This window comes from Protopterus annectens, chromosome 2.part2 (genome assembly GCF_019279795.1).
Source record: "Protopterus annectens isolate FY-2018-M chromosome 2.part2, PAN1.0, whole genome shotgun sequence".
Classification (NCBI taxonomy): Eukaryota; Metazoa; Chordata; order Ceratodontiformes; family Protopteridae; genus Protopterus; species Protopterus annectens.
The window spans coordinates 778,069,795-778,093,325 of NC_056730.1; the positions used below are offsets into that span (position 1 = coordinate 778,069,795).

General features: G+C 38.0%; 1 protein-coding gene across 1 annotated transcript in view; it reads right to left on the reverse strand.

Annotated features, from left to right (window-relative positions):
• EDIL3 (EGF like repeats and discoidin domains 3) overlaps positions 1-23,531 on the reverse strand; it is a 3,472,995-nt gene that overhangs the window by 1,424,137 nt on the left and 2,025,327 nt on the right. The window lies entirely within an intron of this gene.

The following is a 23,531-nucleotide window of genomic DNA, read 5'->3' on the forward strand; positions in this document are numbered from 1 at the left end:
GCATCTGAAATGACTTTGGTCCCAGCATCAACACCCTTTAATTTTTCAGATCCCTGTACTATGGTTTGTCAGAAGAGAATTTCTTGGTGAAGACAACATTATTATTAAATCCATGTCACCCCTTCTCCCTCCCTGCTCAAAAGCAATCAGTCACCACAGATGCTTTGGACTTTGCATGGGGAGTAGTTTCAAGATGGATAAAAATGCAGGAGGTATGGGACATCAAGTTGAGATGCAAGCACATAAACAAAGACATGCTAGCCCTGATCAAGGCACTTGACTGTCTGAACCTTCTTTGATCCTCAGGAAATCTTTAAGTAGTTGCAGACAATACCCCAGTCATGTGGCATATCATCAAGCAAGGAGGAACTAAGCCATAACCCCTTTGCAGACTAATCATGTTAGCTTAGGATACAGCTTCACAGCACAGCCTCACAATACAGGCATTCTATCTTCCATCAGAGAAAAGCTGTATGACAAACCAGCTGAGTAGGATCAGGGCAGACCCTCATGAATTGAAACTAGTTCATGGGGTGCTGCACAATTTCACCAGTCTCTGTGGACCTCTTTCCCTACTCTCTGAACAACCAACTGGCAAAATTCTGTTCCAGGACTCCATGTGAGAAGGCCTAGAAGACAGATATCTTTTCTTTTCTTTGGACATTATTGTTCCTGTATGCCTTTTCACCCTTTCCACTAATATCTGGTGTACTTCGGAAGATCCATAAAGAATCCCCCAAGAGTATTGTGGTGATTCCCTTCTGGCCCAGGCAAACATGGTTCTCCCTTATTTTGGAAATGGCCAGGAGCAATTACCACAAACTTCCTCACAGAATGGATCTGCTCACACAAGAATGGGGGTGTTTGATACACCAAGAAAGAAGCCAGCAACTGGAAGCTGTAAACACTAATTTAATTAGTGAAACATATAAAGAATTCCAATAACAAAACAGACCGATTTCGGCTTTGGTTTTTACCTAGCCTTCATCAGTGCAAAATCACATAATAGATTGGAATCCATTATATAATACATCATAATTAGAAACAAAACATGATTGGTGAGCTCATGAATATGCATACAATATTTATAAATATTCATTAGGTCCAGGCTGAAATAATGCACCTAATTTTACTATCCATTTCTTTTCTTTTGCATTCAGTTTGATATGCCATCCTGATTTGTTGCTTCTATCATCTATTATTTTATCAATAATGGCAAAATGAAATTTGGCTGTGCTATGTTTGAGGGTGTGTTTATATAATGCATTACTGTCTCTTTTACATCTGACGTCACTCAGATGTTCAGATATGCGTATTCTAAAAGGTCTTGATGTTTGACCAATGTAAAAAGCATGACAACTACAGGAGGCCATATAGATAATCCAATCGGTGTTACAATTGGCAAAACACTTTATATCAAATATGTGACTGCTGTTGTTGCTGGAAAATTGTTTAGTTTTTAATACATATTTGCAATTAATACAGTGTCCACATGGCATACAGCCCATGAGTTTGTCTCCTGATATGGATGTCTGAATCATGTGCAGATTCCAAGATTCAGAATGATGTTTGTAATGGTTAAAGTAGGCACCCAAGTTTTTACCTTTTCTGAATGAAAATTATCATGTTTCAGATATGTGGCTGGGCAAAGCAGAATCTGCTAAATAAATCTATTGGTATTTCTACCATAGGTGGTTGTGAATCGTAAACTGTTATTACTCCGTGATTTATTCCTGTATCTGAGGAGATCATTACGATTAAGCTGAGAAGCATACTTACTGGCTGTAATAACATGACCCATGCTATAACCCCTTTGTTTGAACCCATCAGTCAAATCCTGGCGATAATCCTGAAAACTGCTGTCATCCGAGCAAATACGTCTCATTCTAGTGAACTGTGATTTTGGAATGTTCCTAGCTATATGTTTGGGATGAAAACTGGAGGCGTGGAGTAAGGTGTTATATTTGGGATATTTATGGAATACCTGTGTACTGAATGTATTGTCCATATTTCTTGTCACTAATACATCCAAATAGGTAATCCTGTGTTTATCATAATTGATGGTAAAGTGTAGGCCCCATTTGTTATCATTCAGATATTCAAAAAATTCGTTCAGGTATTCAATATCCGCCCTCCACACCATCCAGCAATCATCAAGATATCTACGCCAGATATCAATCTCAGCCAAATAGAGGTTGTGTGTATCATCATATATTATTTGATCTTCAATATATGCCATATATAAATCAGCATAAATGGGGCCAAAGGATGCCCCCATAGCAGTACCTTTAATCTCAAGGTAACATTGTTTCCCATAGAAAAATACATTTTGTGTAGAACATGTTCAGTCAGACATATCAGGAAAGTGTTAAAGCCAGGTTTATACATTTGTGATTTGTAGAGCCAGTATTCAATAGCATCCAGTCCAGCCCAATGTGGAATATTTGTATATAGTGCACTGACATCAAGGGTACATAACAACCAATCATCCTCTATTTGCATGTCATTGATTATGCCCAAAAATTCAGTGGTATCTTGGATCCTAGATCTCATCCACTTTAACAGGGGCTTTGGGGCTCGGGAAGTCTGTGGTGTGTGGTGTATCAATATCTGTACCAGAGGAAGATTCACCCTCTGAGGAATCTGTAAAAGTGTTTTGTTTCTTGAGAATGGTTCTCGGACGTTTTCGTCTAGGGGTTTGATTGGTATTCTTGTGGATACCCTCAAATCTAACATGTCTATTTTGTCTGAAAGGTTGGCCCTTCTCATAATCAGTCTGATCTCTTAAAAATTTTTTGATTTTCCTTTCCTTAAGTTGGTGTTCAAAACTAAGTAGGTCAGAGCTTAATTTGGTCAAAAAATTGTTAAAAAAAGGGTTCATCTTTATGTTGGTTACAATCATTGCATAGTTGTCATGCTTTTTACATTGGTCAAACATCAAGACCTTTTAGAATACGCATATCTGAACATCTGAGTGACATCAGATGTAAAAGAGCCAGTAATGCATTGTATAAACACACCCTCAAACATAGCACAGCCAAATTTCATTTCACCATTATTGATAAAATAATAGATGATAGAAGCAACAAATCAGGATGGCATATCAAACTGAATGCAAAAGAAAAGAAATAGTAAAATTAGGTGCATTATTTCAGCCTGGACTTAATGAATATTTATAAATATTGTATGCATATTCATAAGCTCACCAATCATGTTTTGTTTCTAATTATGATGTATTATATAATGGATTCCAATTTATTATGTGATTTTGCACTGATGAAGGTTAGGTAAAAACCAAAGCCAAAACCGGTCTGTTTTGTTATTGGAATTCTTTATATGTTTCACTAATTAAATTAGTATTTACAGCTTCCAGTTGCTGGCTTCTTTCTTGGTGGATCTATTATTTTTTGAGCCGTGCAATAGCTTCCGTGCAGGGGAAGGTTTTTGGCTGTGACACTTTGCATTTCCTGCTGGAAGTCTGTGGTTTGCTGTGCAGATGGATCTGTACCAAATTCTCTATTTAAATTATATATACTCAACTATTGTTTGAGCTCTTTTCAGGCTATATTACACTTGATTTTCCATCAAGTGGATATATTGAAGTTTTGGAACTTCCTTGAACTGCAGTTTTTTTGCTAGCGTTGTCGGAAGACCTAGGGTGACTTTTGCTTTCAGTTGGATTACCTCGTGGGCGACTGGTGACTTGTTGGGCAATTTTATCAGCTACAGCATTGAGGAACTATTGACTAAACTGTGGATGGTTGCTTGGCTCTTGTTTCACAATAATTACCAATTCTAATCTTCATGGAAATGGCGTTTTTCTTTGCATCCACTATTACATCATGGATGCTGTTTATATGTAACGCGCCAAGAAATACATTAAAAGCTGAGCTATTCAGCACAGTCAAGCTCATTTTTTCATAATTCTGGCCTTATTTGCAAAACATCCTAATGTTGGACTGGTGTTTGCTGTGAGTATTATTTTTACTTCAAGTCTATTTTTCGATCATACAGACATTTTACCAGTTTTATGGATGTCGGTGAATATATAACTACATATTTGAACAGTTTAGACCTCTTTGTTATTTATATGGTCTTTTTGGACAACACTATATCACTCATCAGGTCCGCATTTTTCAGCAAGGCGATTAGATTGTTTCTTAATACTTTGGACTTTTGGACTTATTTCTTTTAAATATCAGCCATTGGGACATTAGCATATTATGTTTCTAACTGTGCTTCTTGCTATCAACAAATGTTTAATACTATAAGGTCTGTGATGTTGGCCAAATAACATTGTTTCTTTTCGACATACATTTTTTGGTTATTTGATACATATAGGTTTGATTCTTTAACCAAACAACTCAGGTTTGGTACATGCTGGATTATTGTTTATCATCCAATGGTTTCTCTGTGGTTTTCTATGGTTTTTCTGTATACATTAGTCTGATAACCTAACCAATTCTTAGCTACTAGGGGTTTATAAAATATATTGTCCATGTATTGTCAATCATACTGTGGTTTCTAGAAAATATATTGGATTTAATTCCAACTATTTTTCAGGAACTCTTGTTGTTCCATATTTATTTTTTCTTGGGGTGAATCACAATTACAAACAGTTTTCTATTTTTCAGTCATTTGTAGACACACTCTTTTCAGGTTATATACTGACATAACAAAAAATTTTTACATTTTGGATTAAGCCATTCATTTTTTATTCTGAGGTTTGGATGACCCAATACAAATTTGTACATATTATCTCTTAGAAGCATACATTACAGGCATATAGTGGACATCTTTTGACTGTTATATGTTCCAATTATAACATATTATTCCTATTTTTACATATCAAATCCTTTTCATAGTTTCAATTTGTCACACTATTGGACTAATTGTTTTGTATGTTTTAGTCCTTCATTTTTACAAGTTAAGCTGGATAACATATTATCTACCTTATTATTTGTCCTAATTTTGGACATTTTTATACATATTGATTGTTGTCCTTGTTCCAAATAATACCATATTATACTACTGATAGAGGTCCATGGTTGGATTTTGTTTTTTATTACTTCACAACTACCACTATTGTCCTATTTTTTGGTATCTGGACGTGGCTCTTTATAGACACACATTTTTGTGATTTTCAATTTGTTCCAGTTAATCTAAATTTGAGGCCATTATTGTCCAGCATTCCAAATAACAAATAACTACAAATAACAGATAAATGATTTTTTCTTTGGATATATACATAAATATCTACATTTATTACAATAGGATGTGGTGTTGTGGATTTATTGCACAGTCGTCTAGTTGGACAACTGTTGTTTAATTTGGTATCGCACTTGCTTAATATTATATCACTCATTTTCAACATGGACCTGAATAGAATCCTTATTGGTCTCTCCTCTGACAAGGAGGATTTAGGGGTTTTTGGCATCGGACAACCATTCAATACTGTTAATTCAGGCAATACTGATCATCCTGAACTTATCTGTGAAAAATTGTTTCAGGACCTCAACAAAAACATGAAAAAATTAAGATCCAATGTGTGGCATTTGAAGTTATTTAAGGCCTATATGGCCAAGGGTATAACTCCCCGAGGTCTCAGGGTAAAAATTCAACCTTTGGTTACTGAGGCAGATGAACAATTAACCACAGCATGGTCTAATATACAACAGGAATGCTCCATGAAATTTGTTGAAACATTATCACATTACTATGAAAGGATTATTGATAAGGAAACACTGATTGTTAGCAAACTATGCAATGATTGTAACCAACAAAAAGATGAACCCTTTTTTAACAATTTTTTTGACCAAATTAAGCTCTGACCTACTTAGTTTTGAACACCAACTTAAGGAAAGGAAAATCAAAAATTTTTAAGAGATCAGACTGATTATGAGAAGGGCCAACCTTTCAGACAAAATAGACATGTTAGATTTGAGGGTATCCACAAGAATACCAATCAAACCCTTAGACGAAAACATCCGAGATCCATTCTCAAGAAACAAAACACTTTTACAGATTCCTCAGAGGGTGAATCTTCCTCTGGTACAGATATTGATACACCACACACCACAGACTCCCCGACCCCCAAACGTAACAACAGTGGGGCCCCTTTAGGCCCTACAAGAGGGGAGGCAGGAAACACAGAAAAAGTCAGAAGCTTACAGAATCTGATGGAACTATTGACCAACAAGTAAATGTACATGCTAATACTAATGTATTGAATATTTCTGATACTGTATTATCTGAATCACAAATTGCTCTACTAAATAAAGGCCTTTCTTTTATTCCCGTTTTTTTGTGTCTGAGGATATTTTTGCACAAGATATAATAGCATTTTGTAGATTAATTAACCTCAAATTATATTTTCAGGACAACCATGGACATGACTGTGTGACAGACAATTTCAAATACCATAGATCTACTTTTACTCCACCTATGCATCCTTGTGTTAGCCTTTTCCAACATAGTGTTCTCAAAGATCTACATTTTACATCCAACATGATTCCACCTATGTCAAATAATATTTCTCAGTTGGATTCTACGAGTCTAGTGGAATTAGTTGACAACAAACAACTGGTAATTATTTCTGCTGATAAAGGAGGTGCTGTTGTTGTTATGAACTGGTCTGATTATGATACTGAAGCTCACAGACAACTGGATGATGCTAAATACTACATGAAAATGCCATTAGATCCTACATTCATGTTCAAACAACAAATTGACACTTTTCTTAACTCAACAGTAGAAAATGGAATTATCACATCAAATGCTCTCAACCACCTGACCATTACTGATCCTGTCAGCCAATATATTTATTTTTTACCCAAAATTCACAAAGACCCTGTGCACCCACCGGGCAGGCCAATTGTAGCAGGAAATGGCTCTCTTACTGAACCCCTTTCAGAATTTCTCACAAAATATCTTAAGCCCCTGTTAAAGTGGGTGAGATCTAGGATCCAGGATACCACCGAATTTTTGGGCATAATCAATCACATGCAAATAGAGGATGATTGGCGGTTATGTACCCTTGATGTCAGTACACTATATCCAAATATTCCACATTGGGCTGGACTGGATGCTATTGAATACTGGCTCTACAAATCACAAATGTATAAACCTGGCTTTAACACTTTCCTGATATGTCTGACTGAACATGTTCTCACAAAAAAATTATTTTTCTATGGGAAACAATGTTACCTTCAAATTAAAGGTACTGCTATGGGGGCATCCTTTGCCCCCATTTATGCTGATTTATATATGGCATATATTGAAGATCAAATAATATATGATGATACACACAACCTCTATTTGGCTGAGATTGATATCTGGCGTAGATATCTTGATGATTGCTGGATGGTGTGGAGGGCGGATATTGAATACCTGAACGAATTTGTAGAATATCTGAATGATAACAAATGGGGCCTACACTTTACCATCAATTATGATAAACACAGGATTACCTATTTGGACGTATTAGTGACAAGAAATGTGGACAATACACTCAGTACACAGGTATTCCGTAAATATCCCAAATATAACACCTTACTCCACGCCCCCAGTTTTCATCCCAAACATATAGCTAGGAACATTCCAAAATCACAATTCATTAGAATGAGACGTATTTGCTCGGATGACAGCAGTTTTCAGGATTATCGCCAGGATTTGACTGACAGGTTCAAACAAAGGGGTTATAGCATGGGTCATGTTATTACAGCCAGTAATTATGCTTCTCAGCTTAATCGTAATGATCTCCTCAGATACAAGAATAAATCACGGAGTAATAACAGTTTGCGATTCACAACCACCTATGGTAGAAATACCAGTAGATTTATTGATATCATCAAACATCATTGGAACATTCTTTTAGCAGATTCTGCTTTGTCCAGCCACATATCTGAAACATGTTCATTTTCATTCAGAAAAGGTAAAAACTTGGGTGCCTACTTTAACCATTACAAACATCATTCTGAATCTAGGAATCTGCACATGATTCAGACATCCATATCAGGAGACAAACTCATGGGCTGTATGCCATGTGGACACTGTATTAATTGCAAATATGTACTAAAACCTAAACAATTTTCCAGCAACAACAGCAGTCACATATTTGATATAAAGTGTTTTGCCAATTGTAACACCGATTGGATTATCTATATGGCCTCCTGTAGTTGTCATGCTTTTTACATTGGTCAAACATCAAGACCTTTTAGAATACGCATATCTGAACATCTGAGTGATGTCAGATGTAAAAGAGCCAGTAATGCATTGTATAAACACACCCTCAAACATAGCACAGCCAAATTTCATTTCACCATTATTGATAAAATAATAGGTGATAGAAGCAACAAATCAGGATGGCATATCAAACTGAATGCAAAAGAAAAGAAATGGATAGCAAAATTAGGTGCATTATTTCATCCTGGACCTAATGAATATTTATAAATATTGTATGCATATTCATGAGCTCACCAATCATGTTTTGTTTCTAATTATGATGTATTATATAATGGATTCCAATCTATTATATGATTTTGCACTGATGAAGGCTAGGTAAAAACCAAAGCCGAAACCGGTCTGTTTTGTTATTGGAATTCTTTATATGTTTCACTAATTAAATTAGTGTTTACAGCTTCCAGTTGCTGGCTTCCTTCTTGGTGGATCTATTATTTTTTGAGCCGTGCAATAGCTTCCGTGCAGGGGAAGGTTTTTGGCGGTGTTTGATACACCCCAACATCAATCATCTTTGACTGCCTGAAAGCTAGGGTCTTAATTCCTTTTAAGCACCTGTTTTCTGAAGATGTGCAGCAGGTAATAATGTAGGCAAGAAAGCCTGCTACTAGAAAAGCATACATTAGCAAATGGAAATGGTTTTCTAGTTTGTGCCAACAACATAACTAACACCCATTTAGGGCTATTTGTTCTCTGGTTTCACAATATTTGTGTGAGTTACTATCCTACGGTCTTTCCAATTTCTTTATCAAGGTAGATTTCCTGGCCATTTCAGCATGTCTGTCCATGGATCTTCCTCTCTTGTCAAGGCAGTCACATATTAAAATGTTCTTGAAAGGGGTTTTGCATAACAGGCTTCCATGTAAATCAGTGGGCCCTCTTTGTTATCTTAATTTTGTGTTAGAGAAGCTAACACTTGCTCCATTTGAAACAGCTAATCTGGCTGACTTGAGGTTCTTAACTTGGAAAACAGTTTTACTGATTTCTCTGACTTCTGCAAGGTTATCTGAGTTGTAAGCTGTTATGATGAGTCAACCTTATCTCATTTTGCATAGGACAGGATTCTTTGAGAACTGATCAATCTTTTATGCTTAAAATGGTATCCCAGTTTACTTTAAGGGAAACAATCCATCTTCCAGTTTTTCTTTCCTGAACCAAAAAATGAGTGAGAAAGGAAACCATACCTTGGAGTTCCACAGACAACTCTGGCACGATTTTAACACAACTAAATCGTTCAGCTCTTTGAAACAAATTTTCATTTCTTGCAAAGTTAAGAAAGTGCAACCAGTGTTAAAACATACTATTTCCAAAGGGTTGTCTAAGGCTATTACCTTTTGTTATACTAATCATGACAAATTTATTCCAGGCAGAGTCATGGCCTACTCTACCAGGGCCTTGGCTTCATCCATGGCTTTTTGGAAAGGGCTGGATTCTAGACTGCTCCCTTCTTCCATTCCCTTGTTTGTTTGGCATGTTTTTTATATGGCAGTGTGTGGATATTTACTTTTTGTTCTTCCTAGCAATATCCTTTTCAGGGCATTTCTTCCATCTCTCTGCCGGGAAGAAAGCTCTGAAGGGCTTTGCACTCAAACTTGTCTTTTACTCAGATCATCTTGAGCTGTTTGACAGTTTGGGCACAGGAAGGTGTCCTGAAGCTTTGGAAGCTGGGCGGCATTATAGCATTATCAGGAAATAACCCATATTGCTAAGGATATTGCAGCAGTGATCATTTGAACATATACTGTTATGGTAAGCTCAACTTACACAACTGTACTTTCTGTAAACAGAACAAAATTAACCAGTATTTGTTACTCCCCTCAACAGAATGTTGCTAACCAATTTCTTCTGCCTCAACTTCAGCCCAAGCTGGAAAAGCTGCTCCTTTATGACACTTGCCCCAAGGACCTCACAAATGACAAAAAGATGCATCAGTGAAATGCTCATTTGCTCCTCTGCCTATCTCTTGTAAGTTAAAGTAACTGAACTCCTTCTGAAAGCCACTAAGCAGACAAGTCCAGCTATATGATATCAGTCCACAGGTATGATGACCAAGTACTTGAGTAATATAATAACTCATGGCTGAAAGTGGCATTCCATGAAGGAGGTCAGTGGGGTTAGGGTCTGTTTGTTCTTACTCTGAAAGGCAGAAACCACAAAGTGGATGCCCAGCTATGCAAAGAGCAAAGCCCTCAATGGAAAAAAAGTCAAATTATTAAGTGGTCTATCACTTGGTTTGCAACTGACCGGCAGTCAGACAAAAACAGATATGTCATGTGCAGGAGGAAAATCTGTCCTGAACATAGGTATGTTCCTCCAAAACAGGTCATCTAGTTGTATTTATTTATTTATTAGGAGGTTTTCTCTTCCGCTATAGTCTGGATAATGACACTATCTCCAACATGTAATTTGTAATCAACATTTATTATACATGCTGACACTTCCAGCTCACAATCTATTTTCTAAATTAATCAAGAAAACTTTCTATTGAGAATAAGATGCTTTAACCATGTTTCTCAGATGCCATGACTGCTGTACTCACGACTGCACCTCAGAGAATTCTATCCTTTTTAAAGAGGCTACAGTCCATACTGATGCCAGTATAGCATCCCCACGCACTGTATGGTGGTGAAGATAATAGTTTATTACATGGTTGTGCAGCAGGCTCAGGATTACTGTTATTATATCAAGCCTTTCAATGAGTGATGAGGATAGGAGACTCTATTACACTTTGCATTCTTTATGGGCTGCAGATTTCTTGCTTTCAGTAAATAACATTCTAAGATTAGTGATGATTCAACTTCAACTTTCTGGTTTAAAAGCCTGTGTTTGTGCTTGTTTCCCACCTTACCTGTAACTAGTCTAGTCCTGATATAGATACGCTGTATCCAGGACAGTTTGTAAGCTTCTGAGCCCCCCAAGCTTTTCTGTCTTGGAGGGAAGCCTCCTAGCTTATCAGTGGGAGTGGTTAGCACTAGGTAGCCTATCTACCACAAGAGGAGGGGTTTCTGGCCCAGAAATTGTAGTTTATTGAATGTTTGGACAGTTTTTCCATCCCTTTCAACTTTCTGGTTTAAAAGCCCGCATTTGCATGGGTTTGCACTTGTTTAAGCTCCGCTCACCAGCACCGAGCTGAAGTAAAGTATTACTGGTGCCAGAAAGTCTGCTCTTCACTTTTCCCTTAGATCTTGCTAGTTCTTTCTTTCTTGCACTTCAAATAGCCTAATCAATTTGCACTTCAACAGGTTTTTGTAGCAATTATAGCACTCCTAAGAGCTGTTAGCACTAGTCGTTCTTCAGGGAAATAGCTCCAGTACTTAGTAGTTATGACCACCCCTCCTGGCATGATTAAAGGGCAGTTCCCTGTGCTTTCTCCTATTAACCCGGTGCACTTGGGCATTCTAAGGCAGTCTAGCAACTGCCTCATGTACACAGACAACCCCCTCCACTTACCTCCCAACACTCAGACTTGTGAAAGATCCACTTATATCACCAAATTGGAAACTATGCACTCTCCAGCCAAGACCGGACTAGCTGGTCAAATGGAGATGGTCAACACCTGCACCACACCACATGGAGCACATAGCCCTCCAGAACACCCACTATTACAGCTCTCACATAAAAACATAAACCACACACCCACCTTCACTGAGGCACTCAACAGAAACTTACCCAAACAGCAGAGACCTCCAAGACAGAAACACACTCGACCACCACAACACACCACAAACCAAAGGACACACAGCTCACCTCCACAGTGTGCCCCTCAACCTAAGCTGCTAAGGCTAAACACCTTGCCCAATACACTAATCATAGGTGACTCAATACTGAGGCACACAGATGTCCCACTCACTAGGTTGAATAAGGAGAAGGTAACAGTCAGCTCTCTATCAGGTGCCAGAATCTAACACATGACACACGTACTCAGGTCACTCCACAACAAGTACAAGTATGACTCTGTCATTGTGCATGTGGGTGTAAATGATCTGACATACACGTCCCTGGACTACATGAAAAGACACATGGTGGAGCTCTCGGATTATGTGGCCCAGGCAGGTATGACACTAGCTCTGAACAGTATCTTATCATCACCAAGAATGATACCACAGTACAAACAAAAAATGATTGACTTCAACAATTGGCTAAGTTTCTGGTGTCATTCTAAGGGAATCCAGTATCTGTCTGCTTAGGATGACATGACCGACAGACTTCAATGCTTTGCCAGAGATGGCCTGCATCTGTCACCCCTGAGTTTCCGGGTACTGGCTATGGCTCTTGCCACCCGTATAGTGCCTTTTTAGGCGGTGCTCCAAAGACCAAATTTCCAGCTATACATAAATGCAATCTGAGGGTCATGCTGCTCAACGCTAGAAGTCTAAATTTCAAGATGCACTCACTCGAAGCACTCCTTAAAATGGAGAACATCGACATTTGTGCTGTAATGGAGACCTGGTTTAAAGCGGCAGAAAACACCCCTGCGCTACCAGGCTATAACTCATTCCACACCTGTCAGCCCCAAAACATGGACTGAAGCTCCAAAAGTGGTGGTGTCTCCATATTTATAAAGGATACGCACACCTCCACACTAGTAGCCCAGCATAACGCATCTGAGATACTTCAGGTACAACTAACATTGGGTAAAACTGGGATCCAGGTCATAGCCTGCTATAGGTCCCCAACCATGTCCCTAGACTCACTCCATGTTCCTAAGCACCCTGGAATCTAACAAGGTCCAAACCAACACTGCCATACTAGGAGATTTCAACTACCCCTCCATCAACTGGGAAAACTACTCAAGCACCAATGCATTGGCCCAACACTTCCTGCAATTCATCAATTCCAATGCCCTGGGCCAGCTCATTCTTACCCCTACTAGAGGAAGCAACATTCTTGACCTGGTTATTAATAACATGGGCAACCGCTGATCTACACCAGCGGTCAATTTCTCCCTGGTTAGATCCGATCACAAACTAATCACCATGGAAATCCACATCTCATCCACACCACCCGCAAAGGTATCCACCATGAAAAACTTCTCCAAAGTTGACTTTAGACTCCTAAAAACAGAGGTGGCTAACTTCATGGCACCCATACCAATGGAAAATAGACGCAGGACTACCAAATCATACACCAATGCACTGTATGAACACATACATAAATGCATGGAACTAGCCATACCCAACAGAGCCAAGATGCTCTCCTCCAAAAAAAGGAAACAAGTCTGGTGGTCCCCATGCCATTAATAAACTCTACAACAGAAGGAAGAACCTGCTGCAGAAAAAGGTAAAGCCCCAAGACTGGAAAAATTCCCTTATTAGCCTCAACAAAAAGTTGAGATCCCTCATCAAAATTTCCAAAGCCAGTTATGAAGGCAGAATTGTGACAGACACTAAAAACAACAACAAAGCCTTCTTCAGTTATATCAAAAATATCCATAGCAATACCCAGATATGCTCTGAGTTACTGCACAATGGTACCTCCTATATTGAGCCAACAGATATTGTCAACATACTGGCCGACGGATTCAGTGCCATCTTTATCCCTCTCTCCCCCCTAAAGGACCAATCTCAATACTGGAAGAATGCCAGGCACCCTGCATTACTGCAGCACAGTTTAAAGCTGCACTGTCTAAGGCCGAGAATACAGCTTCCATGGGACCCAACAATATCCCTGGCTATGTTCTACATGAATTACAAAGTGAACTGGCACCACATCTGTATGCTCTGTTCACTCACAGGCTCTCCCCAGGCTTTGTCCCTACCGAATGGTGTACTGCTACAGTCATCCCTCTCCATAAAGGTGGAGAGACTACAGACCCTGGAAATCATCACCCAATTAGCCTGACGAGTCTGATATATAAGGCTATGGAGTGCATCATCATGGACCTAATTATCAAGGATATAGGAAATCTCCAGATTCTAGATCCCACGCAATTTAGTTTTATGAAAGGGAGATCATGCCTGCTCAAACTGGTTGACTTCTTTGAGTCAGTCACCAGAGCTGTGGATGAAGGTAAGGCAGTTCATACAGCCTACCCCGATCTGGTCAAGGCTTACAATACCATTCTTCACTCAGGAATTATTGATAAACTCACCAAACTAGGCATCAACCCCTATATTGTTAGGTGGGTTGCAAACTGGCTCACAGATAGAACACATTGTGAAAGTAGTGGACTCCAAGTCAGCCTGCCGACCAGTCCTGGATCCTCTCCTGTTTAGCATCTACTTCTCAGAAGTCCAGGCCAACACAGAGGGACTCTTGTTGATCAAATTTGAAGACGAATGCAAGCTGGGAGCCATTTTTAACTCCCCAAGTGATGCAGACATCCTACAGAAAGGCCTCACTGTGACCAACGACTGGTGTCAAAACCATGGCTTTAAGCTTTATGCCAAAAAATGAGTCTCCATCTCCTTGGAGAAAAACTCAGTTCCCACTAATTACCACATCGATGGGAGCCCACTGAACACTGAAGGTGTTATAAGAGAACTGGGTACACAGGTTGACAGCAACCTTTCCTTCGACCACCACATTGCCACTGTGCTCAGAAAGTCCTTCTATGTGGCACATCTCATTAGCAAGGGTGTTGCATCCAGGAAGAAAGAGGTCATGATTTCTCTTTCTACTCTTCCCCTCATTAGACCAATCAGAGTATAATGTCCAATTTGGCAGGTACCTCACTAGACACCTGCAACAGCTGGGGAGGACACAAAAGTACCTCACAAAGAGGATCCTAGACCTTAAACACATGTCCTTGGACAGACTCAAAGAACTCCAGCTATTTTCTGTCTCATATCGCCTACTTAGAGGCGATCTCTGCTTGACTTACAAAACCATGTCTGACCCGGCTCTGTTAGAAATGCTACATCTAAAGAAATCCCAATCCCTCCGCAGCACACACTGCAGAGACCTCAACCTAATTACCACAATCAACAGAACATGCTGAAGGGACAGGTTCATAACACAGAGACTGCCCATGCTCTGGAATAGACTTCCCATACATGTCAAGCAGAACACCTCACTAGCCCTCTTCAAGAGAAATCTTGATGAGTGGATGGGAAATAGAAAGTTCACTCCAGGGATCACTCCAGTGACTCTACTTGATAGAGGCAATGGGAACTAACAATAGGCGGCACAATGCAAGGGCACTTCTAAGGGCTAGGCTTGTAAAGGCCCCAAGGCCATTAGCCTAGTACACACCTATGAACCTATGACTGACTAGTATAGTATGATTCTGTTCTACAATATATGTTTTCCAAGAACTGTCACAGTGATGCATAGCAGTAACACAATAACCTCTAAGAACAATACTGAATATTGTAGTTCTCCAAAGGCTGCAGCAGACAGTGGCTAACAGTATGCAGATTTTGCAGTTTTACATAGGTTATATAGCTATTCAGAATAAATGAAGGCTACAGCACCTTTAAGGAAAAAGAGAAGTAGTAAAGATGGTAGCTGATGTTTTTTTTTTTTGCAAAGAAGATGGAGAAATGTACTTGTGTAGGGATTGTGCAATGTCTAATAAATACTAAAGTGAGTGTACTGTTTGAGAAGTAGGGAGATAAAGATGTAGAAGGTTGGGCAGGTGTTTAGATATTTAAGAAAAGGTGGGGATAAAACCTGGTAAGTGTAAGAGACGAATACATTTTGCAGTGTTTTAAAGAATAGGTTGGATGGGGATACACGGAATACACCTGAGTACAAACAATGAGCTTGGTCCAGCCACCCTGCAGCAGAACAGAGAAACGAAGACTGTTATAACAGTATTAACTGTACAGTAGAATTTCAGGCATGTTGAATTGGCATAGTAATAAGATAAACATTAGCTACTTTATACTATAGTAAAACCTAAGTGAGTCTGTGCAGAGTTATTCCCTGGAATGGAAATGGTTACTCATCAATCATTCTGTTCAGAGGGACCTTGTAGTCTAAAGGGCTTGAATTAAGTCCCCTAAATGTAGATTACTCAATGGGCAGGTAACAATTACAAGGCAAGGTCAGCAGCAGAGGAAAATTCAGGAGGGAAGGTAAAGGGATGATGACTGAAAAACTGATGGGAGGATGATGTCTCAAGACAACAACAGGATTTCAAAAAAATAAACGGAGTAGAATAGGCATGCAGCATGTCATTTCAGCTGTACTCTACAGTGGAATGGAACAAGTAAATGTCCATAGTCACCTGTAAATTTGTAAAGCCTTTCATATACTACTAATAACAGAGAAAAACTAACTGAAAACAGAAATTGTAGGACAATACTGAGATTCTAATGATGATTAGGGGTGGACAGACTGAGCATGATTACATGCTATGAGTGAAAAATATCAACTGCAGATATTCTTTTCTTTATGTGTGAATTTATTGTAAATACATTTTGGAAACAGATATCATTTATTATCTGGCTTTGTCAACTTTATATGGTATATAATACTGGAGTAATAAGGCACTGGCAAGACTACATAACTGATGATCATATCTTTTCTAGGTGCACACTACATATCAGCTATTATGGTGCAGGGTTGTGAACAGGTACAATCTTAGAATACCAGCTTCCTTTATTTGAAATGAAACAACTTTATAGATCATAGTTAGCAGAGCTTTCAAAGTAGTACCAGATCTGAATATATTTTTTTATTCTGAAATGCTTGTACCATCAGAAACAAGCACACCAAACTTTCATAGCAAACCATGAGCATTCTGACATTACTGTCATAGCAGAATCTTGAAAGAGTAACGACAATCTGTCCAGGATACATCAAATATGAATGCAAACATGACAATAATAGAGGTGGTGGACTACTATTCCTTATGCAATTCAGTACATATTCTGGTCTTGTTTTTATTAATAACCCACCCTGAAATCATGGTTGTAGATCTATAATTGGATCCAAAAAAGACATTAGTTTTGTCTTGTGTTACAGAGCACCATGTATGAAGGACTCCAAACACAAGGGATTTATTAAATGCTTAGAAATGTTACTCAAACATCCCAGGGACATACTTCTGGGGGATTTTAACTTCCCTGAAATTAAGTAGTCCTCTGCAAAAGCAGGCTTTTGTTTTTCTTAATCTCTTCTGGAGGCCAAAACTTTTCATGTTTTATTTTTTTTTCAGAACTAGTAGAAGAAAGCAAAAGAGGTGAAAATGTGCTCACTCTGGCAGCATTTAACTCTCTGTAACTAGTCACTGAGGTAAAAGTTGGTGTAACCTTAGAGTTGTCAGACCAAAATACGATAAAATTCATAATAAAGTCAACACATTTAAAACATACTCAAAAAAAGAACACTTATGGTAAATTAAATTATACTCAGATAAGGACAGATTTAAAAAGCATGAATCAAAAGGAGGAATACGAAACAAAGAAGTTACAGAGATATTTTGTTGTACTGACAGCTGTACTTAAAAGTAACAGAGTTAAAAGGAAGACATTTCTAAAGTGTTGGTACTTTAAGCTAATACAACTTTATAAAAGAAAGAAAAAGAGCTCATGAGCTTTATCAGAAACATTTAACTACGAAACTTAAGACTAAACATAATAAGGTCTTAAAGGAATCCAAACATGAACTCTATAAGAAAAAAGCAAAATATCAAAATAGAATGGTAAGCATATAAAAAGGATTACTACAGTTATATTAACTTGCACAGAAAATTAAAACAAAATACAGTTTTATCAATAACAATAGATGGTTCATTTCTGACAAAGGCTAAACAACAGATGCATTTAATCCATGTTTCTTAAATACTGAGAAATCCATGAATGCAGGAGCATAGAACTAACATGACATGATCTATGCCCTGTCACTAATACATTGTCAATAGATAAGGCACTAGAAAAGATCCTGTGAGATATCTGCATGGGCTCAGGTCATACAACAGCAGTTATGACTTTTAATCTCAGAAATGAATTAAGCCCATTTTTTTGTTTCCTATATTTAACATACTACTTAGCAAATGGAAGAAATCACTTAAATCACCAAACAATAAGAAAGGGAAGACCTGGATATCAATAATTACTGTCCAGTAAGCTTAGCATCCCTTCTAGGCAAGAGTTTTGAATGAAGCTCATTACACTTGACAGAAAATGAAACCTGGGTCATAGATTAACATAATCTTAACCAGCATTGCTTTATTATAAGATGGACTACATTAACAAATATGATGGAATTTTAAGAAAAGTAACATTGGCTGTAGATATGGGTTTAAAATGTGGAATAATGCCTCTTGAAATGGAAAAGCCTTTGATTGCTTGTTCCATGTTTCAATATGTAAATTCTTAGTACATTTTCAATACAATAGTTGGATCAGGAGTTATCTGACAGCAGTTAGCCCATTTTAATACAGGGCTTTTATCTGAGACTGCACCTATCTCTTGTGTTGTACCACAGTGGTCAGTACTTGACCCTGTGTTATTTAATCTGTTTTTTGCCACCGTAACCACTAAGTCATACCAGTTAAACACTCAGATGACAGTCATTGGTTTTGTTATTTCTATTGACCAGGACTTTGAAACAATAAATAACTACCTTAGTGCTATCTGCTGGTGGGCATCAGAACGTGCCAAGCCATCATCTTCAGTACAGATCACGTAAATTAATGTTTTATCAAACTGTCAATAAAAAAGCCAATAATACTGTATCAAACAACTCTAGAGATTTTGTTACAAAATAAAGACATGGGGATCATAATACCTGATAAATGTTTATTTTCCCCTCAGTTAGACATCATAGTTAATAAAGCTATAAAACAAGTGAATAGAATATGACCAGTTCTATTAAGACCTAAATATGTCCTATTTAGGAATTTAATAATCCATTTCGCATCTATACTAAAGGACAACTTACTCATCTACAGCCAGTCCAGTAAAGATTTACCAATAAAATTACACTTGTGGGAAACATGCCATATACGGAAAGGTCTGAAAAGTTGCACCTTTGTTCCATATAGTACAGGTATTTGTGAGGTAATCTAATCCTGAAGCTTTTAAGTTATCATTAAAATCTGGAATGTATTTAACTCATCTAAAGCAGACAGACACAGCAATTTGAAGTACAGTTTAAAAAAAATTTAAGACAAATACAAGAAAATACCAACATATGTGTAAAATGTTTAGTGCTAGAAGCCAAATACATTATCACCACACTTACTTCAGCAATTAAATAAACCATTTTAAACAGTGATGGTAAGTGACATCAACATACAGATGGAATTTTCAGTTGCTGAACAACAAACAAAGGCCGGCCTAGTATGGGCATTTGTGCTTCCCTACGTTGGAAGCTGAGTAGCAGTTTTATTTCTGCCTCCTTAGAATCCCAAAGCTTTTACTAGTAACCAGTGATCATTGATGGGAATCAGACACAAGAGGAAGATAAACAAAGAGTATGTTGCTTACTGCTATCTGTTCATAAACCAGCAAACAGCAAATGGTGCAACAGCAAAATGCTCACGTTTGTGAAACAAAGCAGCATTAGAAGGGTCACAAAATCCAGCTCATGATCTGGCTGCCATGAAGAAAAACAGATTAAATGAAGCAGGACTGAAAGGGTTACAGAAGCTAACTTACAATGGGCGAGTTTCAAAACAGATGAAAATGCAAGTAATGAATATGATCCATTGAGCTTTATATTCTAACAGTAGCCAAGTAAAGATACATTCTGGGTTTCAGGTTTGCATTGTTTAGTAGGTGCAAAAGTTATGTTCAGTCTAGCAAACAGACTACACATAGCACTGTTTATAGAGAGTAGCAAGGTTCACAACCTCCTGTCTTAATAACAAGTTTAGATAAAAACTGCTACATGACTACAGTTCAAATTCCTCTAAAAGTATATATAGCTCCTTAAAGTTCTTCATAAATAATGAAGATACAGTGAAATGCTGGCCTGCAATTCCAACTTCCTGTATTGCTAGCCTGTAAATAATTTATTGTGATAACACAACATTAACAAAGTAAAGTTTTGTGGACAAGCAAAGCTCACACAAAGAAAGCTGTTTTACTACATCTTAAGTTAGGAAGACAAACTAAGTTGGGGTTGGGTAGTAAGTTGTGGAGTACAGGCTATGAAGGCTGCCAGCACAGGCAGATATAATTTTGTAGTTAATTATATGTCATTGTAAATATTAATATAATCCACAGGCTTGTTTTACAAATGTAAGAAAACTGTGTTATATGCTGAATTTCAAAAATGCAACCACAGTGCACCCTGCTGGAAGGAAGCTGTTAAGTAAAGAATTACAACTGTGTTTGATCTCAAGCTCACAGACAGATGCCTGGGCTAGCAAATTATTTCTATTGTTATTAAGACAGAGATAATTGATAGATTTTACATGTAAAAGTGTCTTGTATTGCTGTAGTTTTCTGGCCAGGTGCAGTTTACAAAGAAATGTAAATTCTGAGTTTCTGCTAGCCTGACAATTAAAGAAGAAGTGATAAAAATTATGTAATGCGAAATGACTCAGCAGTACTGGGTATTATCAATTTAAGCTTTCTCAGAGAGAAATATTGAGCATTTAGGATTTTGTCTGAAGCTGACAACAACTCACCAGCACTTTGCCTTGTAAGTTAAGTTATTTAGAACATAGTTTCTCTTAGAGTTAGATAGGAATTTAGCCAGATTTGTCTAGCTGTTTTCTATATTTATGTCAGATTATCCTACAATATTGTTTTAAAGTTTCTGTGATTTCTGAACTCTTGATTAGCACTGCGTTGAATTGATGAATTTGTCTTGTGCTTTTATTAGTTATTATTAAATAGTTTTAAACCTTTCAACTGTGGCTGTTTTGTAAAGAGATAATTTAAGCTCTAGAGTACTTGCATGTATTTGGTGATACTGTCCAAGCCACTCCAATAGTCTTGCTGCTCACTCACACTTATTATTTGGATAACAGTAATATTACACAGTGAAATTGGTCACCCTTTGGAAAGGGCCTTATAGTAGCTGATATTAGTGGTTGCTGGCAGTCAGTACTACCTTATAGTCTAGGTAGAAAAGGTGCACAGCTGGAAGACTTGTGCCAGCCTTCCCCAGGAGTGTCTGTGTGTTTGTATACAAATCAAATCTTAAAGTGTGTGTGTGTGTGTGTGTGTGTGTGTGTGTGTGTGTGTGTGTGTGTGTCACCACTAGTCTGAGATCTGGACCCTATAGCTGTGCCAGTGGGGAGTCTTATTGGGGATCTGGAGAGAAAGGGAGAAACCAGCTCCAGACTGATTGTGATCTCTGTGTGCTCTTTAGGGAAACTGTACTTTACTGTGTGTGTACTTGTTATCCTACCAATGTGGATGCCCCTCACTGGTGGACTGAGAATCCTTGATTACTGGGCCAGTGCATGGGCATCACACAGGCTAACAGAGCTAGTGAAAAGTTACACACAGGAAGTTACAGAAGAAAAGCAGGCATCAAAGCATTTAATAATGTTAAAGAATAATACAGTGACAAAGTAACGACAAAGTAAAGAAAATGAGATTATCAAGAAACCCCGCTAGGGCATCAGAATGAAGATTAACTAGAAGAACAATCAATGAGAATGAAACTGAACTGTAGAGCAGGAAACTGATGTATACAAACAGGACCATGTTACTGAGGCAGCTAAAGCTGGACAGGCAAGACAGCTGAGCACCAGGTACAAAGTACTCATTAAACTAGTAGTCAAATCAAACAGGTTCAGGCCTTTAAAGTCTCATCTAAAAAGTGCATTTAACTGACATAGTAACAGCAGTGCCAGGAAATGAAGACACAACCTAATCTAAGTGGCCCAACTGTACAAGACAGAAATGTCACAGGAGAAAGTATAAACAATAGTCACAACAGGACGAAGTAACAGGTCAAGCAGCACTGTTTGTCTCATAATATATTTAATTACATGATTCTTATTTATGTCTGTATGAACGCATATAGGTTATTCCTACTGAAAGAATTTAAAACACCCCAATGTTGTTGTCCTGCCATTCTGTACAACTTAGAAACACCCCCAGTTCACTCTTTATAACAAAAACCATGATTTATTCCACATACTACAAGGTTGGCATTTTATTCGTTAACAGAAGTAGTGCTAGTTGGTATTTATTCCCAATGAAGGGTCATCATGCACAAACTGAACAGTTCCAATCAGAGACATTCGTTTGCTACAAAGGAAATTAATGCAGACTGTTGGCTTAAACACAGTATTTCTCCTCTCCAGGGATGTAATCAAACATTGGTTTTGTTGTATTCAGGTTAGAGAGATGGCTAAAATGAGCAAAGTGGTAAAAGTACTCTAGTTAACACAATTGTTATGGCTATCAGTATGAGTAACCTCACACACAGCAAGCACATCTAAAATCGTAACAGTTTTGCTGCATGTCAAATGCCCCAGCCTACAAAATGCCTAATGTTGTTGTTTGTCTTTCGGCTTTTTCACGGTAAGGGGTCGCCACAGCGGAACTCCGGTCCGCTAATGATTGGCAGTAGATTTTTACGAAACACTGAGGTGCCAGCTCGATGCCCAACCTTCAACAAAGGGATGCCCATTTACGCACGCATGTCTTTCGAATGCTACCCAACCGCGGGGAGGACATGCAGACTCCACACAGAAGGCACTCCCAAGCCAAGCCGAGAATCGAAGGGAGAACCTCTTTCTGTGAGGTAACAACGCTACCGCCGTACCACTGCTGAATACCTAATGTAATGGGTATAAATAAGAACCAAAGCATTACACCATTTACAAAACAAAAACATCATTACATTCTAGAACTGCGTGTGTAACATTAAAATCCTAAGCTGCCCATGTGAGTAGCAAACAGACAAGCTCAGCTGCACACACAATAAAGTAAATGACAGACAAGTGTGTAAGTTACAATAAACCATGCAATAATAGGTCCAATCTGCAAAATATGCATCATGTCTAGAAATTTCTGAGTTGAGAATCACTAGAAAAACAGCCAGATTTAATGCTAGCTACATGATAAAGATCTTAAACAGAAATATAGAACACTGCAATGTAGAAACCAAATGCTTCCAAAGAAAAGAAAATGAACACATGCCAAATGGCCGCTTGTAGACTTTACAAACACTTTGTCCATAAGCTTGCAATTTCTAAAGCATTTTCACACCGGTTGTACAAGATCAACATAAGAGCAGATCAAATATTAATAAATAACGCATCTAAATTACATTTCAGGCTAATTTTAGAACAGGTCACTTCCCAGTACTGGCATTTCAGAGAGGTTATTAGATAAAGAGTAAGGTTTAATCATCGTTTTTTTCAGCATTACAGCTGGCAAGTGCTTTTTGCATCATTATGCATTACATACAACATTTAAGATAGTTTC